Source organism: Trichechus manatus, unplaced genomic scaffold (assembly GCF_000243295.1).
Source record: "Trichechus manatus latirostris isolate Lorelei unplaced genomic scaffold, TriManLat1.0 scaffold00053, whole genome shotgun sequence".
NCBI classification, from domain to species: Eukaryota; Metazoa; Chordata; class Mammalia; order Sirenia; family Trichechidae; genus Trichechus; species Trichechus manatus.
Window position 1 is genome coordinate 13,141,667 of NW_004443989.1, and position 24,394 is coordinate 13,166,060.

The 24,394-nt window shown below is 39.0% G+C and overlaps 2 pseudogenes; one reads left to right on the forward strand and one right to left on the reverse strand.

Moving 5' to 3' along the window:
- Positions 1-12,776: 12,776 nt before the first annotated feature.
- Positions 12,777-24,394, reverse strand: part of LOC111820842 (ret finger protein-like 4A-like protein 1) — a 63,536-nt pseudogene continuing 51,918 nt past the window's right edge.
- LOC111820835 (ret finger protein-like 4A-like protein 1) lies at positions 21,611-22,636 on the forward strand (annotated as a pseudogene).

Genomic DNA, 24,394 nt, shown 5'->3' on the forward strand with positions numbered 1-24,394 from the left:
GGTTGGCCAGGTAGCTGTCTTCCAAATTTCTGGGCATAGATGAGTGAGCACCTCCAAAGCTGCATCCATTTGATGAAACATGTCAGATGGTATTCCATGAATTCCTGGAGACTCGCTTTTCACCAGTGCCTTCAGTGCAGCTTGAACTTCTTCCTTCAGTACCATTGGTTCTTGATCATATGCTACTGCATATGTTAGCCCATGTATCTGTCAGTTTGTGGTATTGTGGTGGCTTGCCTGTTGCTATGATGCTGGAAGCTATGCCACTTGTATTTCAAATATCAGCAGGGTCAATCATGGTGAACAAGTTTCAGCTGAGCTTCTAGACTAAGACAAGGAAGAAGGACTAAGCGGTCTACTTCTGAAAAATTCACCAGTGAATATCATATGAAGAGCAAGAGGTCATTAAAAAGACAGGAAAGAAAGAAAAGACCAAAATAGATGTCAGAAGACTCTGACTTGCTCTTGAATGTACAGTAATTAAAACAAGCGGAAGAAATGATGAGGTAAAAGAGCTAAACAGAAGATTTCAAAGGGCGGCTCCAGAAGACAAAGGAAAGTAGTATAATGACATGTGCAAAGACCTGGAGTTAGAAAACCAAAGGGGAAGAACACTCTCCTCGTTTCTTATGCTGAAAGAACTGAAGAAAAATTCAAGTCTCAAGTTGCAATATTTAAGGATTCTATGGGGAAAATGTTCCAGCTGTTTCCTCTCATTTTGAGACATGCCACATCAGCAAATGAAGGTCCTAAAAGCTTGACTCCATCCACGTCATTAAGGTGGACTCTACTTTGAGGAGGCAGCTCTTCACGATGCTTATTCAATCTGTATGATGAACAAATAACAAGAAGCTGGACTATATGAAGAAGAACAGGGAATCAGGATTGGAGGAAGACTTATTAACAACCTGCATTATGCAGATGATAAAACCTTGCTTGCTGAAAGTGAAGAGATCTTGAAGCACTTACTGATGAAGATCAAAGACCACAGCCTTCAGTATGGATTACATCTCAACATAAAGAAAACAAAAATCCTCACAACTGGACCAATAAGCAACATCATGATAAACGGAGAAAAGATTGAAGTTGTCAAGGATTTCATTTTACTTGGATCCATAATCGACACCCATGGAAGCAGCTGTCAAGAAATCAAATGACCCATTGCATTGGGCGAATTCGCTACAAAAGACCTCTTTAAAGTGTTGAAAAGCAAAGATGTCACCTTGAAGACTAAGGAGCACCTGACTCAAGCCATGGTGTTTTCAATAACCTCATATGCATGCCAAAGACAGATGATGAATAAGGAAGATCGAAGAAGAGTTGATGCCTTTGAATTGTGGTGTTGGCGAAGAATATGGAATATACCATGGACTGCCAAAAGAATGAACAAATCTGTTGAACAATTCTGTACACCCAGAATGCTCCTTAGAAGCAAGGATAGTGAGAGTACATCTCACATCTTTGGACGTGTTATCAGGATAAATCAGTCGTTGGAGAGGGAGATCATGCTTGGTAAATTCTAGAGAGGGCCAGCGAAAAAGGGGAAAAATTCAACAAGATGCATTGACACAGTGGCTGCAACAATGGGCTCAAGCATAACAACGATTGTGAGGATGGCACACGACTGGGCAGTGTTTCATTCTGTTGTACATAGGGTCACTATGAGTCGGAACCAACTCAACAGCACCCAACAACAACGACATGGGGAAAATATTAAGCAATGCAGGAATCATCAAAAGAAGATGGAAGAAATACAGTCACCATCCCAAAAAGAATTGGCCAATGTTCAGCCATTTCAAGAGGTAGCGTATGATCAAGAACTGACGACACTGAAACAAATACATAGAAACCAAAAATTATCAGTTTTTCTGTTGTGCATGGGGTCACTCTGAGTAGGAACAAATTCCATGGCACCAAACAACAACAAGAGTGGTGGGAGGAAGGGGAAAGGTCATTTTTGCCTAGGGGCCAATGATTTATGTTAATGATGGTGGATTAATTTGGAAAAAGATGGTGAGAATGGTTGACAACATTCAGAATGTAATCAATGTCAGTGCCTTACATATATAGAAATTGTTAAATTCGCACATGATTTGTTGTGTGTATTTTTGACACAATTTTTTTAAAAAAAGTTCTAGGCCATGTCGGAAAATCCTCTGTCTCTATTCTGAGAACAGACTTGTGTTTCAGCCAGGAAGGAGGAGCCTTACTTCTCTTCAATACTCCTTGTTGAAATTAGAAACTTTGGATATAACACAACAAACAAGTATAGAAAGACTCTGAGGAGGAGGAAAAAGAAGGGGGACCCTCTAAGGGATTCGGGAACTACAAGGTAGCAAGTTCCTTGGTTTTTCTAATTGTCTACTGTTTATCCTATACAGAAACCTACAGCCTGAAACTGCCAACAGGTATGGAGAAAAAGAGCCAATCTCTCTGTCTTCCTAGGAATAAGGCAGTTCTCTGGTTCTACTGCACAGATAGTGTCTAAATGACTTAGCAGGCAGTTAATCTTCTGTCCCTTTGACACCTGAATCAGGTGGAGGTCCATTTTTTGTTTTTAGTAGCATAGGGTCAGGTGGGCTGCATAGGGAGCTGAAAATTTACCCCCTTCTTAAATCAATACAGAACAAGATCATATATGCCACTGAGGAACTCTATGAAGCTGAAGCTTCACACTCATCCAGCAGCAATGAATTTGAACATGGCAGTTCAAAACAGGTCTAGTTGGAAGTCATGTCCACAACCTCTTTTCTTCTATGTGTTGTGTGTGTGTGGGGGTGGTTGTTGGGCATCTGGACATCCATTCCAACTAGCATTAACAAAGTGGAGTAAGATGGAGCCAGGAAAGGTGGTTTCTTCTGCTTTCCCCTCACCTGGTGTCAGGGTGGCACAGTGGAGAATTGAGCACTCACCCACCCTGCTGTAATGAGGCAGTGTGAGTCAGCCCTCCACTTCAGCCCTCTCTGGGGACAGGGGGACCCAGTGGGAAATTGATCTTGCACACACTCTTGGAGGCAACAAGATGGTATGATGCTGTGCCCCATTTTCACCAGTAATCCACCAGCACTCCTTGTCAGATCAGGCTCCAAAGTATATCACTAACCTGCCTACTTTTCCCATCTGCACTGGACCGTTAATCCTCACCTTGACTTCTTCTGAAGCGTAATGAGCAGTCCTCTCTATTCACTGTTATCATTCTACACTGGCCATAGGCAATTCCTAGGACAGAAATTCTTTCTTGTCTGAAGACTTGACAACAAAATCAACCTTCTGCAAGAAATGCTTTCTCCTCCTCATGGAAAGAGTTTAATCGCATAAAGAAATGTCTTACCTCAGATAGAGCTTGTTCCTATCATTTTTACAGATCTCTCCTGGTATTCCAGATTGCAAAAGCTGGATTACTACCTATGCCATGCAATTATACAATCTGTAATAATTTATCCACTTTAGCTTTTCAATATCAGAAATTTTATTTTGCAATTGATTTTTACTGTCTATACTAGAATGTCAGTTCTCTGAAGTACCAGGGATTATATCATTTCTCAATCACCAGACAAAAATCATGGTCTGAAACATTAGAGACCCTCAATAAATACCTGTTAACTAATTGAACAATTGATGAGTAAGTTAATAAGATGATTTAGATGAAATACAAAATAAAAATAAAGCATAAAATAAAATTTGTGATGTTGAATCATGACACAAGATTGTGGGGAATTTTCCTCCTCAGTTTCCCACAATATTGTTGACCTCACACCTTGCTTGGTAGCAGCATCTGTAACACTGGCTGAAGTGCCTGTCTTCCAACCTATACTAGATACATGATGCTTTTCCTACATGAATCATTTATGCCAATGACTCCTAAACATTTCGGAGTCACAATCTTCCTTAAGATAACATGATGCTATGGATACACACATCATATATCTTGCAGCCTACATAAAATGATTTATAGACCCTTGAAAGTCATAGCTCAACAAATTAGTCTTTAACACATCTCAGGGTTACAATCAACAATATAGACAAGAAAGAAAAAGTAATCATTCTGAGAGGGGCAAGAACTAATCATGCAGCTCCAGCCCTCTCCCTGGCCAGCTTTCACGAAAGCTTAACTTACAAAATGGGAATTCGACCCTTGCAAATATTTCTTTCTTCAGGATTTTCTTTTTCAGAATCATTTCATCCAGAGCAAAGAGTGCCTATTTGTTCTTTATCATTGTGTAGTATTCCATTGTGTGAATATACAATAATTTGTTTATACATTTGTCCATTGATGGGCACCTAGGTTGTTTCCATCTTTTTGCTATTGTGAACACTGCTACAGTGAACATAGTTGTGCATATATCTATTCGTGTGACAGCTGCTATTTCTCTATGATATATTCCAAGCAGTGGGATTGCTGGATTGTATGGTACTTCTATTACTAGCTTTTTAAGGAAGCGCCAATGATTTCCAAAGTGGTTGTACCATTTTACATTCCTCCCAACAGTGTACAAGTGTTCCAGTCTCTCCACAACCTCTCCAACATTTATTATTATTATTTTTTTTTAATTAATGCTAGCCTCGTTGTGATGAGATGGTATCTCATCGTAGTTTTGATTTGCATTTCTCTAATGGCTAAAGATTGTGAGCATTTCCTCATGTATCTGGTAGCTGCCTGAATGTCTTCTTTGGTGAAGTGCCTGTTCATATCTTTTGCCCATTTTTAAGTTGGGTTACTTGTCTTTTTGTTGTTGAGGTTTTGCAGTATCTTCTATATTTCAGAGATTAGACACTGATCAGATTTGTCATAGCCAAAATTTTTTCTGTCTGTAGGTTGTCTTTTGACTCTTTTGGTGAAGTCTTTTGATGAGCGTAAGTGTTTGATTTTTAGGAGCTCCCAGTTATCTAGTTTTTCTTCTGGTGTTTGTGTATTTTTAGTAATGTTTTGTATTCTGTTTATGCCATGTATTAGAGCTCCTAGCGTTGTCCCTATTTTTTCTTCCATGATCTTTATTATGTTAGATTTTATATTTAGGTCTTTGATCCATTTTGAGTTAGTTTTTGTGTGTGGGGTGAGGTATGAGTCTTATTTTTTTTTTTTTTACAGATGGATATCCAGTTATGCCAGCACCATTTGTTAAAGAGACTATCTTTTTCCCATTTACTGGACTTTGGGCCTTTGTCAAATATCAGCTGCTCATAGGTGGATTAATTTATGTCTGGATTCTCAATTCTGTTCCACTGATCTACATATCTGTTATTGTACCAATACCAGGCTGTTTTGACTACTGTGGTGGTATAATATGTTCTAAAATCAGGTAGTGTGAGGTCTCTCACTTTGTTCTTCTTCTTGAGTAATGCTTTACTTTTCTGGGGCCTCTTCCCTTTCCATATGAAGTTGGTGACTTGATTCTCCATCTCCTTAAAGAACACCATTGGAATTTGGATCAGGATCGCATTGTATCTGTAGATCACATTGGGTAGAATTGACATTTTCACAGTGTTGACTCTTCTATCCATGAGCAGGGTATCACTTTCTAGATAGTAGACACTTGTAAGTCTACTCTTCCACTTGTGCAGGTCTCTTTCGGTTTCTTGCAGTAGTGTCTTGTAGTTTTCATTGCATAGGTCTTTTATGTCTCTGGTTAGATTTATTCATAAGTATTTTATCTTCTTGGGGGCTATTGTAAATGGTATTGACTTGGTGATTTCCTCTTTGAAGTTCTCTTTGTTGGTGTAGAGGAATCCAACTGATTTTTGTATGTTTATCTTGTATCATGATACTTTGCTGAAATCTTCTATTAGTTCTAGTAGTTTTCTTGTGGATTCTTTGGGGTTTTCTGTGTATAAGATCATATCATCTGCAAATAGAGATACTTCGACTTCTTCCTACCAATTTGGATGCCCTTTATTTCTTTTTCTAGCCTAATTGCTCTGGCTAGGACCTTCAGTACAATGTTGAATAAGAGTGGTGATAAAGGGCATCCTTGTCTGGTTCCTGTTTTCAAGGGGAATGCTTTCAGACTCTCTCCATTTAGGACGATGTTGGCTGTTTGTATAAATGCCCTTTAGTCTGTTGAGGAATTTCACTTCTATTCCTATTTTGTTGTGAGTTTTTAATCACGAATGGGTTTGGACTTTGTCAAATGCCTTTTCTGCATCAAATGATAAGATCATGTGGTTCTTGTCTTTTGTTTTATTAATGTGATGGATTACATTGATTGTTTTTCTAATGTTCTAACTATCTCTGCACACATGCTATGAATCCCACTTGGTCATGGTGAATTATTTTTTTGATATTTTGTTGAATTCCATTGGGTAAAATTTTGTTGAGGATTTTTGTGTTTATGCTCATGGAGGATATTGGTCTGTAATTTTCTTTTCTTGTGGTGTCTTCACCTGGTTTTTGTATCAGTGTTATGCTGGCTTCATAGAATGAGTTTGGGAGTATTCCATCCTTTTCTGTGCTCTGAAATACCTTTAGTAGTAGTGGTATTAACTCTTCTCTGAAAGTTTGGTAGAATTCTCCAGTGAAACCGTCCAGGCCAGGACTTTTTCTTTGTTGGGAGTTTTTAAATTACCATTTCAATCTCTTCTTTTGTTATAGGTTTATTTATTCTACCTCTGTTTGTGTTAGTTTAGGTAGGCAGTGTGCGTCTAGAAATTTGTCCATTCCTCTAGGTTTTCAAATTTGTTACAGTACAATTTTCCACAGTATTCTTTTATGATGTTATTAATTTCAGTTCAGTCTGTTGTAATATCTGCCCATCTCATTTCTTATTTGAGTCATTTTCTTCTTCTCCTGTTTTTCTTTTGTCAGTTTGGCCAATGGTTTATTGATTTTGTTGATCTTTACAAAGTACCAATTTTTGGTCTTGTTAACTCTTTCAATTGTTTTTCTATTCTCGATTTCATTTAATTCTGCTTTAATTCTTATTAGTTCCTTTCTTCTGGTGCTGAGGGCTTCCTTTGCTGTTCTCTTTCTATTTGTTAGAGTTGTAGAGTTAATGTTTTGATTTTGGCCCTTTCTTGTTTTTGGATGTGTGCATTTATTGCTATAAACTGACCTCTGAGCACTGCTTTTGCTGTGTCCCAAAGGTTCTGTTAGGATGTGTTTTTATTCTCATTTGATTCTGTGAATTTCTTTATTATGTCCTTAATTTCTTCTATAACCCAGTAGTTTTTGAGCAATGTGTTGTTCAGTTTCCATGTGTTTGATTTTTTTCCCTTGCTTTTTCTGTTATTGATTTCTACTTTTATGGTTTTATGGTCAGAAAAGATGGTTTGTAAGATTTTGATGATTTGGATTCTGTTAAGGTTTGCTTTATGGCCTGATATGTGGTCTATTCTGGAGAATGTTCCATGTGCTTTGGAAAAGAAAGTCTACTTGGTTGCTGTTGGGCAGAGTGTTTGGTACGTGTCTATGAGATCAAGTTGGTTGATTGTGGCATTTAGATCTTCCGTGTCTTTATTGAGCTTCTTTCTGGATGTTCTGTCCTTCACTGAAAGTGGTGTGTTGAAGTCTCCTACTGTGATTGTGGAGCTATCTATCTCTCTTTTCAATGCTGTTAGAGTTTGTTTTATGTATTTTGGAGCCCTGTCATTGGGTGCGGTAAATATTTATAATGATAAGTCCCTCTGGTGTATTGACCATTTAATCATTATATAGTGTCCTTCCTTATCCTTTGTGGTGGATTTTACTTTAAAGTCTATTTTGTCAGAGATTACTATTGCCACTCCTCCTCTTTTTGAGTGTTGTTTGCTTGATACATTTTTTCCATCCCTTGAGTTTTAGTTTGTTTGTGTCTTTAAGTCTAAGGTGTGTCTCTTGTAGGTAGGGTATAGACGGATTTTGTTTTTTTATCCGTTCTGTCACTCTCTGTCTCTTTATTGGTACATTTAGTCCATTTACATCAGTGTAATTATTGATAAGTATGAGTTTAGTGCTGTCATTTTGATGTCTTTTTTTTTTTGTGTGTGTTGTTGACCGTTTCTTTGTTCCACTTAATTTTCTGTGCTGAGTCATTTTTATTTTCTTTTCATCTTTTTCGTTATTGTTGATTTTGTATTTCCTGAGTCTTTGCATTTTTCTTGTTTTTTTATTTTGCTGTGTGGGACTGTTAGTTTCCTTTGTGGTTACCTTAATATTTACCCTATTTTTGTAAGTATAAACCAGTCTTTTATTCCTTTATATTGCCTTGACTTCCTCTCCATATGAAAAATCTGTGACTACATTTTTTATTCCCTCTTTTTTGTTTTAATGTTGTCATCATTTACATACTGACTTCTCTGTTTCCCTATTTTCAGCGTTTTAGTATTCATTTGTTCTTGTGTCTTCCCTATCTGGGTTGATATCTGGTTTCTCTGTCCTGTGTTCTAGTCTTGGGTTGTTATCTGATGTTATTGATTTTCTAACCAGAGGACTACCTTTAGTATTTCTTGTAATTTGTGTTTGATTTTTGCAAATTCCCTAAACTTCTGTTTATCTGGAAATGTCCTAATTTCATCATTATATTTGAGAGACAGTTTTGCTGGATATATAATTCTTGGCTGGCAATTTTTTTCCTTCAAGTCTTTATATATGTCATCCCATTGCCTTCTTGCCTGCATGGTTTCTGCTGAGTAGTCTGAGCTTAGTCTTACTGATTCTCCTTTGTAGATGACTTTTGGTTTATTCCTAGCCAGTCTTAAAATTCTCTCTTTATCTTTGGTTTTGGCAAATTTGATTATAATGTATCTTGGTGACTTTCTTTTGGGATCTACCTTGTGTGGGGTTCGATGAGCATCTTGGATAGAAATCTTCTCATCTTTCATTATATCAAGGAAGTTTTCTGCCAACAAATCTTCTACAATTCTCTCTGTATTTTCTGTTATTCCCACCCCTGTTCTGATACTTCAGTCACTTGTAGGTTATTCCTTTTGACAGAGTTTCACATAATTCTTAGGGTTTCTTCTTTTTTTAAAAATTCTTTTATCTGATTTTTCCTCAAATAAGTTGGTGTCAAGTACTTTATCTTCAGTCTCACTAATTCTGACTTCCATTGCCTCAATTCTACTTCTATGACCTTCTATTGAGTTGTCTAATTCTGAAATTTTGTTGTTAATCTTCTGGATTTCTTTTTGTTGTCTCTCGATGAAATCTTGCAACCTGTTAAATTTCTCATTTGCTCTTCTCTAATCTTAAGTTCCTCTGTTACTTTGTCTGTGTGTGTTCCTTGGTTTGTTCTAGGTTTTGCCTGATCTCCTTCCTGATCTCTTGAATGCTCTGTATGTTAATCTTTTGTATGGTACCTCCGGTAATTCCAAGACGTTCTCTTCCTCTGGAAAATTTCCTGATTCTTTGTTTTGGAAGCTTGCTGAAGCCATCATGATCTGCCTGTTTATATGATTTGATATTGACTGTTGTCTCTGAGCCATCAATAAGTTATTATGTTTACTTTTGTTTGCTTACTTTGTCCTAGCTTCTTGTTTTGTTTTGTTATGCCCAAATAGTCTGCTCATGTTTGCTAGTTTGATTATTGGTACCTTTGAAGGTCTAATGCCCTGTCACCAAGTGGTTAGATCTGTTTCTAGGTATGTGAGCTCAGGAATCCATTTACTTTTTTTGTATGGATTCAGCTCACGTGTCCAGGTAGTCAGTCACCTAGTGAGTGGTGTAGGCTGTCACCTACTGTCCTAGATGGGCAAGGGTGATTTGTGTAGGCACGTGTATCTTGCTGCAGTATGGGGTCATGTGCTGAGCAAGGCAGGGAGCTGATGGCTGCCCCTGAGAGTCTGGGAGGAAAGCATGTCCCTCTTCTGTAGAGTGCATAGGTGGGTGGGTTTTGCAGCAGGACTATGGGCACCTAGTGCTGTTGGCTGTAAGGACTGGGAGGCACCACGTATTCTTGGACCCCTGTTGCAGGTGGCTAGGTGGTGTGGTTGGGGCCACCAGTCCTCAGGCCCCTTATGTAAGTACGGGAGGATGCTGCTTAATGGGTAGAGCAGTGTCTCAAGTATCATGAACCTGCCACTCCACCATATAGCTGATACAGTTGAAGTTAGGCTTCAGGTATATACCGTGTTGCACTGTGGTAATGAGGGACTACGCTGTTGAAATGGGCCCACACAGGTCTATGCTGTGGTGAAAGACATTCAAAGTCCATGGACCACTTATGCCTGTGCCTAGGCAAAGGAGCTGCGCCTACCCTAAATTCCTGGTTTAGGGGAGTTGACAGATTATTTGTTCCTGTTTGTTAATTTGTTCCCTCTCCAAGGTCAGGAGAATGGCTCAGGGCACCTGATGGGTCCTTACTTCCAGCTGAGGGCATGTGGCAATGGCTGAAGCTGACCGGGGAACCAGTGCAGAGTGGGAAGGGGGCAGGTAAACGGGACAGTGATTTTTCCCAAAGGAGGTGTTTTTTGATTTGTATGATAGGTTAGATGCATGTACTTACCTTTTGCCAATTGAGTGACGATTTTCACTGGTTGTGAAGGCTTGAGTAGACAGTCCACCACTCGGTCTCTCCCTATGTGGAAAACGTGCCAGGAGTGCCAGTGCTTGCCTCAAAGCGTGCACCGGCTGCAGGGTACCTGTTCCTGCCAGGTCAGGTCTGGCAACTCCTTCCTGCTTCTGAACTGTCTTTCCCTCCCATTGCCTCTCAGTCCAGTTCCTCAACTTTCCCTTTGATGTTCAGGGCTCCTAGATTGTCATATATAATCGATTCACTTCTCTGGTCTTTGTTGTAAGCGGGACCACAGGAAGCATCTGACTACTCTGCCATCTTGAACCTGCCTCAACCTTTTTTTGAGGGATGTTTTAGTTATCTAGCACTGCTATAACAGAAATACCACAAGTGGATGGCTTTAACAAACAAATTTATTCTCACACAGTCTAGAAGGCAAGAAGTCTGAATTCAAGACACCAGCTCCTGGGGAAGAATTCCTCTTTCTGTTAGTTTCAGAGGAAGATCCTTGTCATCAATTTTCCCCTGGTTTAGGACCTTCTCAGCACAAGGAATCTGGCACCTCTTTCTTGGTGGTATGAGGTCCCACTCCTCTCTGCTCAGTTCTCATTTTTATATCTCAAAACTTAATACTGTAGTTTAGGCCTTGCTTTTTGAAGATAACTGACTCTAATCCAGCCTTGTTAACATCATAGAGGTTAGGATTTACAACATTTAGAATAATCACAGCAGATCACAAAATGGTGCACAACCACGCTATACTAGGAATCGTGGCCAAGCCAAGTTGACACACATTTTTAGGGGAGACAATTCAATCCGTAACAAAGGATAACAGCCAAAGGTTTATATGGTTCATAAACTTCATAGTACACTAAGCTGTTATTACAGAAAATAAGAAGGAAAAACATTGCAGATTGATCCAAAAGTTCAGGATATATTTAGGAAACAAAAATTCGGATTCCTAAGTTGAGTTGGTTTGAATGTGTTTTCTGAAGTAAGGATCCAGCCTAGAGAACAGGAGCTCAAGGGCCTCCTCTTTTAGCCCAGGGTCTCTCTGGCCAGGATCAGGCCATGGAATTTTGGTGTTTCCTCCCCGTCCCCCACGAACTTTGGTGGAGACCCTGGAAATGTCACTACAGGAGCTCCAGCCCACATCCTCTGCCCTCATTCTGAAGCCATCCCTGGAAACCATCTAGAAAGGCATCCTCCTAGTTTTTACCCCTTTGGGACTTATTCAGCAAGAGTCCTTCCCAATTCCACCTCCAGACTGTGCTCCCGTCCCCAAATTCCTACTCTAATATCTATTGGATTGAATCGGATTATGTTCCACACAGGACAGAAAGACTGGAGGAGCTAAGTGAGAATTGCTGAGCCACTATCCTGATGCCAGATGGAAGGAGTTGCGAAGTTTAGCAAGTTCACAGCTGACAACCCCCTCCGCCCCCATTGATGTTGAAATCCAGATTTCCTTCTGCATTGCTTTTGCACCAACTGTGCTAAATTGGACAGGCTTATTTGACAGGTGGAGCCTTGATGGCTCGATGGTTAAGAGCTCAGCTGCTAACCAAAAGGTCAGCAGTTCGAATCCACCAGCCACTACTTGGATACTCTATAAGACACTTACACTCTGCCTTATAGGGTCGCTATGAGTCAGAATTGACTCCACGGCAATGGGTTTGGTTGTGTGTGTTTGTGTTTTGTTATCATTTTTTTAAATCAAGAGGTGGTTGCTGAGTTCAGAAGTCAAACTACTCTGCTGTTGGAATCCCTGGCTTGGCTCTCAGACTCTGCCTGCCCCAGATCTTGCCACGCCCCCTCTGAAGTCCCTCCCAGGGTTTCCAGAAGGGGTTTCCATGGCTACATTAAACAAGCCACAAGTGCTTGGCCCAAACCACAGCTGTGAGGTCTAAGCACCCTCACTCCACAAGTCAAATAATCCACGAGGATGGCCTCAGGTTCTGGAATAATCACATCAGATCACAAAATGCTGGACAACCACGCATTACTGGGAATCATGGTCAACCCAAGTTCACAAACATTTTGAGGGGGCACAATTCAATCCATAACGAGGGATAACATCCAAAGGTGTATTTAGTTTATAACCTTCGTAATACACTAAGTTGATATTACAGAAAATAAGAAGGAAAATATTTGTAAATTGATCTGAAAGTTCAATATATATTTATGGAACAAAAATATAAACATAAAGCCCAAAGAATATAACCCAAATACTTAATACATGAAATGATTTTTCCTGATACTCTACTTAATTTATGTTCATGATTCATGAAGATTTCATATTTTTCTGTTATAAATTTGTACTATGTGTATATCAAATAGAAACACTTTCTATAGTGTTTTTGTGGGCAAAGGTTTATTGCCTTGCTCAGGATAAACTGGAGAACTTGCAGTGTCCAGATTCACTGCAGGGCAGATACTCAGGAAGCCTTGAGTGTCATCACTATCTGGATTTTTAGGAACAAAAAATGGGGTTAGTGGCTCTGCAGTAGGTATTTTGGTGATTGTAAAGACTGCAAAGACCGTATCTTAAAAGTTTAGTAAATAAACCTCAAAACTGTTCACCTATACTCCATATTAAGGCCAGTCAAGGTCCTAGTTATTCTGTTAATTGACTGGAAGGCACACCACCACCAGGACAACAACAATATGCATATTTGGAGCCCTGGTGGCCCAGTGGTTGAGAGATTGGCTGCTAATATTTAGACAGAGAGAGAGAGAGCAAGTCCTGATTAAGCATGGTTAAGCACTTGCGTGCTAACAAGTCGGTCGGAGGTTTCAACCATGTGGCAATCTGCTTCCAAAAAGATTATAACCTTGGGACAGATCTGTTCTTTGTTATAGGGTCACTGTGAATTGAAATCAACACTTTTGCAATTTTTTTTTTTTTTGGCATACTGTGGTGGTTTGCATGTTGCTGCGAAGCTGTCAAGGATTTCATTTTACTTGGATCCACAATCAACACCCATGTAAGCAGCAGTCAAGAAATCAAAAGACGCATTGCATTGGGCAAATCTGCTGCCAAAGACCTCTTTAATGTGTTGAAAAGCAAAGATGTCACCTTGAAGACTAAGGTACGCCTGACCCAAGCCATGGTATTTTCAATCGCATTATATGCATGAGAAAGTTGGACAATGAATAAGGAAGACCAAAGAAAAATTGATGCTTTTTAATTGTGGCATTGGTGAAGAATATTGAATATACCACAGACTTCCAAAAAAATGGACAAATTTGTCTTGGAAGACGTACAACTAGAATGCTCTTTAGAAGAAGGGATGGAGAGACCTCGTCTTACATACTTTGGACATGTTATCAGGAGGGATTAGTCCCTGGAGAAGGACATCATGTTTGGTAAAGTACAGGTCATCGAAAAGCAGGACAACCTTCAACGAGATGGAATGACACAGTGGCTGCAACAATGGGTTCAAGCATAAAAACGATTATGAGGATGGTGCAGGATCGGGCAGTGTTTCATTCTGTTGTACGTAGGGTCAGTATGAGTTGGTACTGACTCAACAACACTTAACAACGGAACAATCACATCAGATCAGAAAAGGTGCACAACCATTTCATATTTTTCTGGTATAAATTTATACTATGTGTAAGGTCAATGTGAGTTGGAATCGACTCGATGGCACCTAACAACAACAAGTGATGCTGGAAGCTATGCCATGGTATTTCAAATAGCAGACTGGTCACCCATGGTGAAGAGGTTACAGAAGAGCTTTTAGACTAATACAACCTAGGAAGGAAGGCCTAGGGGTCTACTTCTAAAAATTAGCCAATTAAAACTTTATGAATCAGAATAGAAAATTGTCCATATCACTTGTTTTAGAAAAATCATCAGGAGACATCAAAAGCTGGAGGAGAACATCCCGTATGGTGAAGTAGAGAGCCAGTGAGGATGAAGGAGACACTTGATAGACAGATTGGCACAATACACTGTGATGGTAAAGATGATGCAGGACTGGCCAACATTTCCTTTGGTTGTACATAAGTTCGAGGTGAGTTGGTGCTGACTCTACAGCCACTATCTATCTATCTATGGTAATTCTATGTTTATCTTTTTGAGCAACTATGACATTGTTTTCCACAATGACCGCACCATTTTACAATGGATGAAGGTTCCAATTACTCCACTTCCTCTCTAACATTTGTTGTTTTCTCTTTTATTTTTTTCATTTTTATCTTTCTTTTTTTTGCAGTCTTAGTGGGAGTGAACTGATATCTCCTTGTAGTTTTGGTTTCCATTTCCCTGGGTGATGTAAAAACAAATAATAACTTAAAGTTTGGTGGTTAACTTTCTTAGTCATAGCAAATAAACGGCTCCTTCCTCAATGTCAAGCACCTGTCTCTGGAGTGCTTTTTTTATTTCTCCAGGACCTTGTCCCTTGAGTGCAAGCTACCTCCTAGTTGAGCCATAAGGTGCATAGAAAAGATATGGAGAGCACATGAAAGTGAAGGGACAATGTACAGACTGGGTGAAAATAATTAGGAATTATACGTCTAATAAGGGCCAAATATCCAAAATTAAAAAACAAATATACAAGACCTCTTATACTACTTAACCACAAATATACAAACAACTCAATTCAAAAATATGGGCAAAAGACTTTGTTCTGGATTGAATTGTGTACCCCTAAAATGTGTGTAAACTTGGCTAGGCCATGATTCCCAGTATTGTGCGATTTTTCACCATTTTGTCATCTGATGTGTTGTACATCCTCTATGTTGTACATTCTACCTCTATGATGTTAATGAGGCAAAATTAGAGGCAGTTATGTTAATGAGGCAGGATGCAGTCTGCAAGATTAGATTTTATCTTGACTCAATCTCTTTTGAGATATAAAACAGAGACTTGAGCAGAGAGACAGGAGGAACTCATACCACCAAGAAAGTAGGGCCAGAAACAGACTTTGTCCTTTGGACCTGGGATTCCTATGCTGAGAAGCTTCTAGACAAGGGGAAGACTTATGACAAGGACCTTAACCCAGAATCTACTGACATAGAAAATCTTCTGTAGAGCCAGCAACATGATTTTGGACTTCTAGCCTTCTAAACTGTGAGACAGTAAATTTCACTTGGTTAAAACCATCCACTTGTGGTATTTCTGTTATAGCAGCACCAGACGGCTAAGATAGTTTTGAACAGATATTTCACTAAAGAGGATATTAAAATGGCTATCGAGGAAATGTAAAGATCCTCTACCTCAATGCAAATGAAACTACAATTAGATATAACCTCACCCCCATTAGAATAACAATGGTAAACAAAACAAAATAAAAAACAAACAGAAAACAACAGGTGTTGGAAGTATGCTGAGAAACTGTAACCATCATCCATTGCTAGTGGGGATGTAAAATGGTACTGTTGCTGTGGAAAACAGTTTGGCAGTTCCTCAAAATGTTGAACATATTACTACCGTATGACCCAGAAAACTAAATTCTATGTATGTGTACAAAATGATTGAAAGCAGGAATGGAAACAGAGACCTATGCACCAATGATCGTTGTAGTACTTTTCACAATAGCAAAAAGGTTGAAACGACCTAAATGTCCATCAACAGATAAATGAAAAAACAAAATGTATGCACGTAAAATGAGGGAAAAAGTATGCAAATTGTGAAGGAAGAAGTAAAACTCTCCCATATTTCAGATGACATGATCCTATACATAGAAAACTCCAAAGAACTCACAAAAAATCTATTAGAGCAAATAAACAAATTTAGCAAGGCCGCAGGGTACAAGGTCAACACACAAAAATCAGCCACCAGATTTCTATACATCAGCAATGAGCAAACTGTTAAGGAGATTAAGGAACCATTACCATGGATAAGAGGATCTAAAAGAACAAAAATACCTAGGAATAAGTTTAACCAATATGGTAGTGATTATGAGGGTGTCTATCTAGGTGGTCTCTAGGGTGGAGTACAGATGGAGGTGAGGGACATGTGTTCCATGTCACTTTGTAATGTGTCCAGGGTCTCTACCGCCGATCCTGAGAGTCTGGAAAGAAAGACAAGGTTCCCAGGGCCTGATTCTGGCTAGAGAGAGCCTGAGCACAGAAAGGAACCCCTTCAACTTCTGTCTCTTCAGCTAAACCCTTCCTTCCAGAAACCCATTCAGAGCCAACTTGTCTTAGGAATCTCCACGTACCCAACAGCTCTCTCTGCTGATCTCCACCTCTACTCAGGTCTCCATTTCTCATGTCTTCAGCCCGGAAGCACTAACATATGGTCACTCACACTATCCCAGGCTGTCTTACAAAGGGGCATTGGCCAACCAACTCAGCCTGAGGCTTTTTCCCCTCCTACTCAGCAGGTTTAACTCACATGGGAGAGAAATCCTATATTTGCAATGAATTTGGAAAAGCTTACAGTTTTCACTCATCATTTAATCGACATATGCTAATTCATACTGACCAGAAGCAATATAAATGTCATCAATAGGGGAAGGCCTTTAGACAATGCTCTAATCTTAGACAACATGAAATTACTCACATGGGAGAAAAACCATATAAATGTCAGCCATGTAGAAAATCCTTTAGAGGATATTCTGACCTTAGACAACATGAAAGAACTCACATGGAAGAGAAACCCCATATCGTTAATTACTGTGGAATAACTTTCAGTGACTATACAAATCTTCATCAACATGAGTGCTTTCACAATGGAGAGAAACCATAAATGTCAGCCATGTGGGAAAGCATTTATTCATAGTTCTCATCTTAGACAACATGAAAGAACTCACATAGGAGAGATATCAGGTTTGCAATCATTGGGAAGTGCCCATAGTGACTATTCAAACCTTCAACAACATGAATCCATTTATACTGGAGAGAAACCATATAAATGTCATCCATGTGGGAAAGCATTTAATAAAGCTGCTAATCTTCAAGAACATGTGAGAAGTCACACTGGAGAGTCTCCTATAAATACAATGAATGTGGAGAAGCCTGCAGACACAGCTCCCAAATTTACGTATACACGAGAACTCACACAAGGGAGATACAATATGTGTGTCATCAGCTCTCACCTTTATATACACCAGAGAACTCACAAGATCTGGATACTCTATTTCTGTAATACCTGAGGTAGTGCCTTCACCAGAAATTTCCCATTTTAAGCTACCAGAGAATTCACATGGAGATAAACCCTACTTTGTTAATAACTGTGGAAGAACCTTCAGCTGGAGTTCCAGCACTGCAATACACAAGAAAACTCAGAGTAGGAATAAACCCTGAAAAAGTAAAGAAGGCAGGAAAGGCTTTGCTAGAAGTAGCAAGCTGCTTGGGGAGCCCTAGATAATTCATGCTGCAGAAAAAATTCCATGAAATAAATGTGGAAATCCCACTGCTCATGGAGCAATACTTTTGACACTTGAGAGGTTTCCCACATGTACAAAACACACTCAATGCAAGAATTAATGAAAGTCTACAGTGATCACTCATTCCTAAATCAGCATTAAAGATATCACATTGATGAAATACTAATTCTATGTCAAAGTGAAAAAGCCTTCACCTGGAGTTCACATGAGAAAACTCATACTGTGAAAATACTCAACAAAGAATTTTTAGCATGCAATAGAGCTGAAAATTCAGACCTCTGAAATGTCTAATTGTTATAAATACATACCATAAGGATATAGAATGTTAAAATGGTTTCAGAAATTATGTCTTAGTATTTGGTAACAAATAGTAAAAATGAAGAAACCACTTCAACAGATCTGTACTTGCAGATATGTAGACACTAATAGTTATTGGAAAATCTGTTACATTGGTCTTAGTCTTACAAAACATGAAACATTATGCTGAGTAATAATAGGCAATTTTTCTTTTAATATTTTAATATTAATGTGTGTGATTAAAATATTTCCATGAGGAGGAAAAAGCATTCCTTGCAGAAGTTTGATTTTGTTCTCATGTCTTCAGACAAGAAATAATTTATGTCCTAGGAATTGCCTACGGCCAGTATAGAATGAGAACAGTGAATAGACAGGACTGCTCATGACACTTCTGAAGAAGTCAAGGTGAGAATTAACAGCCCAGTGTATATAGGAAAAGTGGGCAGGTTTGTGATGTTCTTTGGAGCCTGAGCTGACAGGGATTACTAGTGGATTGCTGGTGAAAATAGGGCACAGGGTTATACCATCTTGTCTCCAAGTGTGAGTTTGACATCATTTTCCCACTAGGTGCCTCAGCCCTAGGGAATGGTGAAGTGGAGGACTAACTCACACTGTCTCATTATAGCAGGGTGGGTTGGTGCTTAACTCCCACTGTGCCACCCTGACTCCAGGGGAGGGGAAAACAGAACATATCACCTTTTCTGGCTCCATGTTGCTCCACTTTGTTGATGGTAGGTGGGGGTAGATGCTCAGATGCCAAGCAGCCCCCTCTGACACATAGAAAAAAAGAGGTTGTGGATATAACTTCCAACTAGACCTGTTTTGCAATGCCGTGTTCAAATTCATTGCTGCTGATGGGTTTGGAGTTTCAGCTTCATAGATTTCCTCAGTAACCATGGGATGGGAGAAAGCTGGTGTGTTTATTAGCCCTGACTTATTCCATCTTCTTTTGTATTGATTTAAGAAAGGAGTAAAGCTTCAGCTCCCCATGCAGCCCCCCTGATCCTATACTACTTAAAAAAAATTGGACTTCCACCTGATTCAGGTGACAAAGGGACAGATTAGCTGCATGCTAAGTCATTTAGACACTATCTGTGCAGTAGAACTAGAGTACTGCCTGATTCCCAGGAAAACAGGAAGATCAAGTCTTTTTGTCTGCTCCTGTTGGTGGTTTCAGGCTGTAGGCCTCGGTGTGGGATAAACAGTAGACAATTACGAAAACCAGAGAACTTGCTGCCTTGTAGCTCTTCATTCTCTTAGAGGGTTCACCTTTTTTTTCCTTCCCCTTAGAGTCTTTCTATACTTGTTTATTTGAAAGATTTTAGTTTCAAGAGGGAGTATCTAAGAGAAGTAAGGCTATTCCTTCTTGGCTGAAACACAAGTCTGTTCTCAGAATAGAGACAGAAGATTTTCCAACATGGCCTAGAATTTCTTTTTTTAAGTTGTTCAAAATATACAAAACAAATCATACACGAATTTAAGTTTCTACATCTGTAATTCATGACTTTGATTACATTCTCAATGTTGTTCACCATTCTCACAATCTTTTTCTAAATTAATCCACTATCATTAACATAAACTCAATGGCCCCTAGGCAAAAATCCCTTTCTCCTCCCTCCCACCACTGTCCTTGTTGTTAGATCTCATGGAGCCGTTTCCTACTCAGAGCTACCCTATGTAGAAAAGAACCTCTGATAATTTTTAGTTCCCATGTATTTGCTTCAGTGCCATTGGTTCTTGATCGTATGCTACCTCTTGAAAGGGTTGAACATTGGTCAATTCTTTTTAGTATGGTGACTGTGTATTTCTTCCATCTTCTTTTGATGATTTCTGCATCGTTTAATATTTTCTGCATAGAAGCCTTCAATATTGCAACTTGAGGCTTGAATTTTTTCTTCAGTTCTTTCAGCTTGAGAAACACAGAGAATTGTCTTCCCTTATGGTTTTCTAAATCCAGATCTTTGCATGTTTCATTATAATACTTTCTTTTGTCTTCTGGAAACCCCCTTCCCCATGAAATCTGTTTAGCTCTTTTACTTCATCATTTCTTCCCCTTGCTTTAGTTGCTCTATGTTGAAGGACAAATCACGGTCTCTTCTGACATCAGTTTTCGTCTTTTCTTTCTTTCTGGTCTTTTTAATGACCTCTTTCTATTCATATGATATTTACTGGCTATTTTTTCAGAAGTAGACCACCAGGTCCTTCTTCCTAGTCTGTCTTAGTCTTGAAGCTCAGCTCAAACCAGTTCACCCTTGTTGACCCTGCTGGTATTTCAAATACTGGTGGCATAGCTTCCAACATTAAAACCACCACAATACAACAAAGTGACAGATGCGTGAGGTAGCATATGAGGTAGGATGTGATCAAGAATTGATGGTATGGAAGGAAGAAGTCCAAGCTGCACTGAAGGCATTGGCAAAAAACAAGTCCCCAGGAATTGATGGAATACCAACTGACATATTTCATCAAATGGATACAATGTTGGAGGTGATCACTCATCTATGCCAAGAGAAATTTGAAAGACAGCTACCTGGCCAATCGACTGGAAGAGATTTATATTTCTACTCATTCCAAAGAAAGGTGATCCAACGGAGTGTGGAAATTATCAAACAATATCATTAATATCACACATGTAAAATTTTGCTGAAGTGCATTCAAAGTCGGTGTAGCAGTGCATCAACGGGGAACTGCCAGAAATTCAAGCCGGATTCAGAAAAGGACATGAACAAGGGATATCATTGCTGATGTCATATGGAACTTGCCTGAAAGCAGAGAATACCAGAAAGATATTTACTTGTGTTTTATTGTTATTATTAAGATAATAATGTAATAAAGATTATATATACATATATGCATATACTTATATACATACATAAACAAAAACAAACCCAAAACCCGTTGCGAAGTGTTGATTTCGATTCACAGCAAACCTATAAGACCAATAGAACTGCCCCATAGGCTTTTCCAAGGCTGTAATCTTTTTGGAAGCAGATTGCCACATGGTTGGAACCTCTGGTCTCCTTGTTAGCAGCCAAGTGCTTAACCCTGCTCAATCAGGGCTTATTCTCTCTCTCTTTCTCTCTAAATATTAGCAGCCTAGCTCTCAACCACTGGACAAGCAGGGCGCCAGATATACATGTTGTTCTGGTGGTGGTGTGTCATTGAATCAATTCACAACTAAACAGGACCTTGACTGGACTTGACCTGGAGTATTGGGGAACAGTGTTGGGGTTTCTATACCGTACTGTTAAGAAGGAATCTTTACAATCTGGAGGAAAAGCCCTTCTAAAGAAATTACTGTGGTCTGATGAGTGTGATTTCTAAAAAGACTTCTGATATGGCTTTATTTCCTTGATCTAAAGCTGAGGTTTTACTTTTGTGACTAAAAAGTAATTTAAAGTAGCTCCATTCATAAGGATTAAAATTATTGCTAAATATTTTGTTTTAAAAGTTTCGATTCCAAATCCAAATCAGCAGATGTAATATTCAAGATCTAGCCTAGGCACTACTATAGGAATTTTTTTTTGTATTTAAAATAAATCACTCTCAAGATAAAATTATCTACTTTGCTTGTGGTAAGTTCTCTATTTCATCAATAAAAATCCCATTTATGTCAGAAATTAATATCTGATTGAATTAAAAAGAGGCAGGATGTCAATAGGTGGGAGGAGGTACTCTCTTTATAAAAACTTTTTGTCTGTGGACCTCATTCCAGAACTGACTGCTAGTGGAAGACTCTGGAGGCCAGAGAAGAACCTGCAAGAAGAGCAAAAGTGGCCATGGCTGAACAATTTATAAAAGCAAGCAAATGTCCTAGATGTCGGGGTTATCTTGAAAAACCCATGAATCTGAAATGTGGATATGCCTGCTGCTTTCACTGCTTCAATTCACTGCCGAATGAGCCTCCTGGGGAGAGTTTATTGTGTCCCTGCTGCCCTATGGTTACTCAGAAGAATGACATCAGACAGAATTTCCACCTGTATGAGCTGATTTCCAATATCAGAACTTGAACCCCAGCACAATAACCTCATAATTTCTGACAACATGTGGAGCATTTAATGGGGATATTTCAAACAGAATTGGGAAGATCATTCTGAGAGATTCAACTGAATGTGTGTCCTTGGCTCCCCTCAGTTCACATCTGGCTGCCATTACTGGAAGGTGGACTTGGGAACAAATAAAGAATGGGATGTGAGGATCTGCAAAGAATCAGTTAATAGGCAAGTGGAGATTCAACTGTCTTCAGAACAGGGCTTCTAGACTGTGTGTATGAGAGATGGAAAGATGTTCACAGCCAGCACTGTGCCTTTGACTAAGTTCTGTCTGAACCCTGGGTTACACTAAGTGGGGATTTTCTAAGATATAGATATGGGAAACATTTCCTTTTTTGACATTAGCTATGGAAACCATATCTTTTCATTCACCAAAATAGCTATTGTGGTGCCACTACGCCCATTTATTGCTTTTGAAAATCAAGTTAGTGATGACACTCAAGGCTTCCTGAGTATCTGCCCTGTAATGAATCTAGGCACTGCAAGTTCTCCAGTTTATGCTGAGCAAGGCAATTAACTTTTGCCCACAAAAACACTGATGGAACACTTTTATGTTTGATATACACATAGTACAAATTTATAGCAGAAAAACACGAAATATTTCATGAATCATGAACATAAATTAGATTATAGGGTTGCTATGAGATGGAATTGACTCGATGCCAATGGGTAATTAGGAAAAATTATTTCATGTATTAAGTATTTTTATTGTATTCTTTGGGCTTTATGTTTTCATTTTAGTCCTATAAGTATATCCTGAACTTTCAGATCAATTTACAAAAGTTTTTCTTCTTATTTTCTACAATATCAGCTAAAGTATTACGGAGGTTATAAACTAAATAAATCTTTGGCTTTTATCCCTTGTTATGGATTGAATTGTGTCCCCCAGAATGTGTGTCAACATGGCTTGGCCATGATTACTAGTATAGCACGGTTGTGCACCATTTTGTGAGCTGATGTGATTATTCTATGTATTGTAAATTCTAACCTCTATGATGTTAATGAGGCAGGACTTAAATCTACGGTATTAAGTTGTGTATGAGTCAATCTCTTTTGAGATATGAAAGAGATAATTGAGCAGAAAGGAATGGGACCTCATGTCACCAAGAAAGAAGTGCTGGAGAGTGGAGACAGTCCATTGGACTGGGGGTCCCTGTGCTGAGAAGGTCCTAGATCAGGGGAAATTGATGAGAAAGATCTTTTCCCAGAACTGACAGAATAGGAAAGTATTCCCTAGGAGCTGGTGCCCTGAATTTGGGCCTCTAGTATCCTAGTGTGTGAGAAAATAAATTTGTATGTTATAGGAGTGCTAGATAAATAAGACACATCTGAAAAAAAAGAATCCTCAGATGTGAAAATATTTGAATACTGGAAAAAAGGGTTCATTCTATTCCCCATAGTTAAAGATGTTCTGTCTACAGTGAGGAGGTGAGATCCCTTAAGAACTTGTGTCCCAGAAGACCGGGGGAGAGCAGATTGTCAGTACTCTTGTGCCCAGTGTTACATATCTGAGAAGAAACCTGGACCCTATGACCTTGGTAGCCAGGACCTGGCTACCACTCACATCCCCACCCACAACCTGCTCTACCAGCTTGGTCCCACATGAATGTCTGGGCACCTCCATTTGCACTTTACCTTGCTTCTTTCATCAGATTCATCCTTCCGCTTCTGGTTCCTGATTTTTTTTTTTGCTACTGGAAATCTTAAAGAACAAATTAACAATTTAGATGACTAGATAATTGTGATTGTATTAGATTAACTATGTTAGGTAAATGTGATTGGATAAAGTCAAATTGAATTTTATTGGATTGATTGCACTATATTGAATGGATTACAATACATTGGATCCGATCTAAATATTTTATTAGATCATGTGAGAGTGCATTACATTTATTGCATTAATTGAATGTGATTGGATTGACTGAATTAAAGAGCATATGCAGTCACATGACATTGAAACAACATAAAAGCCTGTAAATCTGTGGTTCTTACTCATTCAAGTCTGGACTCCTCTCCTGGTTTATGATCTCTTCTCCTTGCCAATTTGCCCATTTAAGAGTCTTTGATGGGGAATCTGACTCCCTATTTTGGAAACATCCCTTGGAGTGACCTTTCCTCATATGTCTTGCACACTGCACCACTGAGCGGTCCCAGTATCCATCTACTGAGGCCCTATTGACAGACAGGAGAAAGACAGCTGGATTTCAGGTTAGTTTTTTTAAAAATTTTATTTCTTTTAAATGCTCAGAGAAATAGTACTTGTGAAAATCTATAG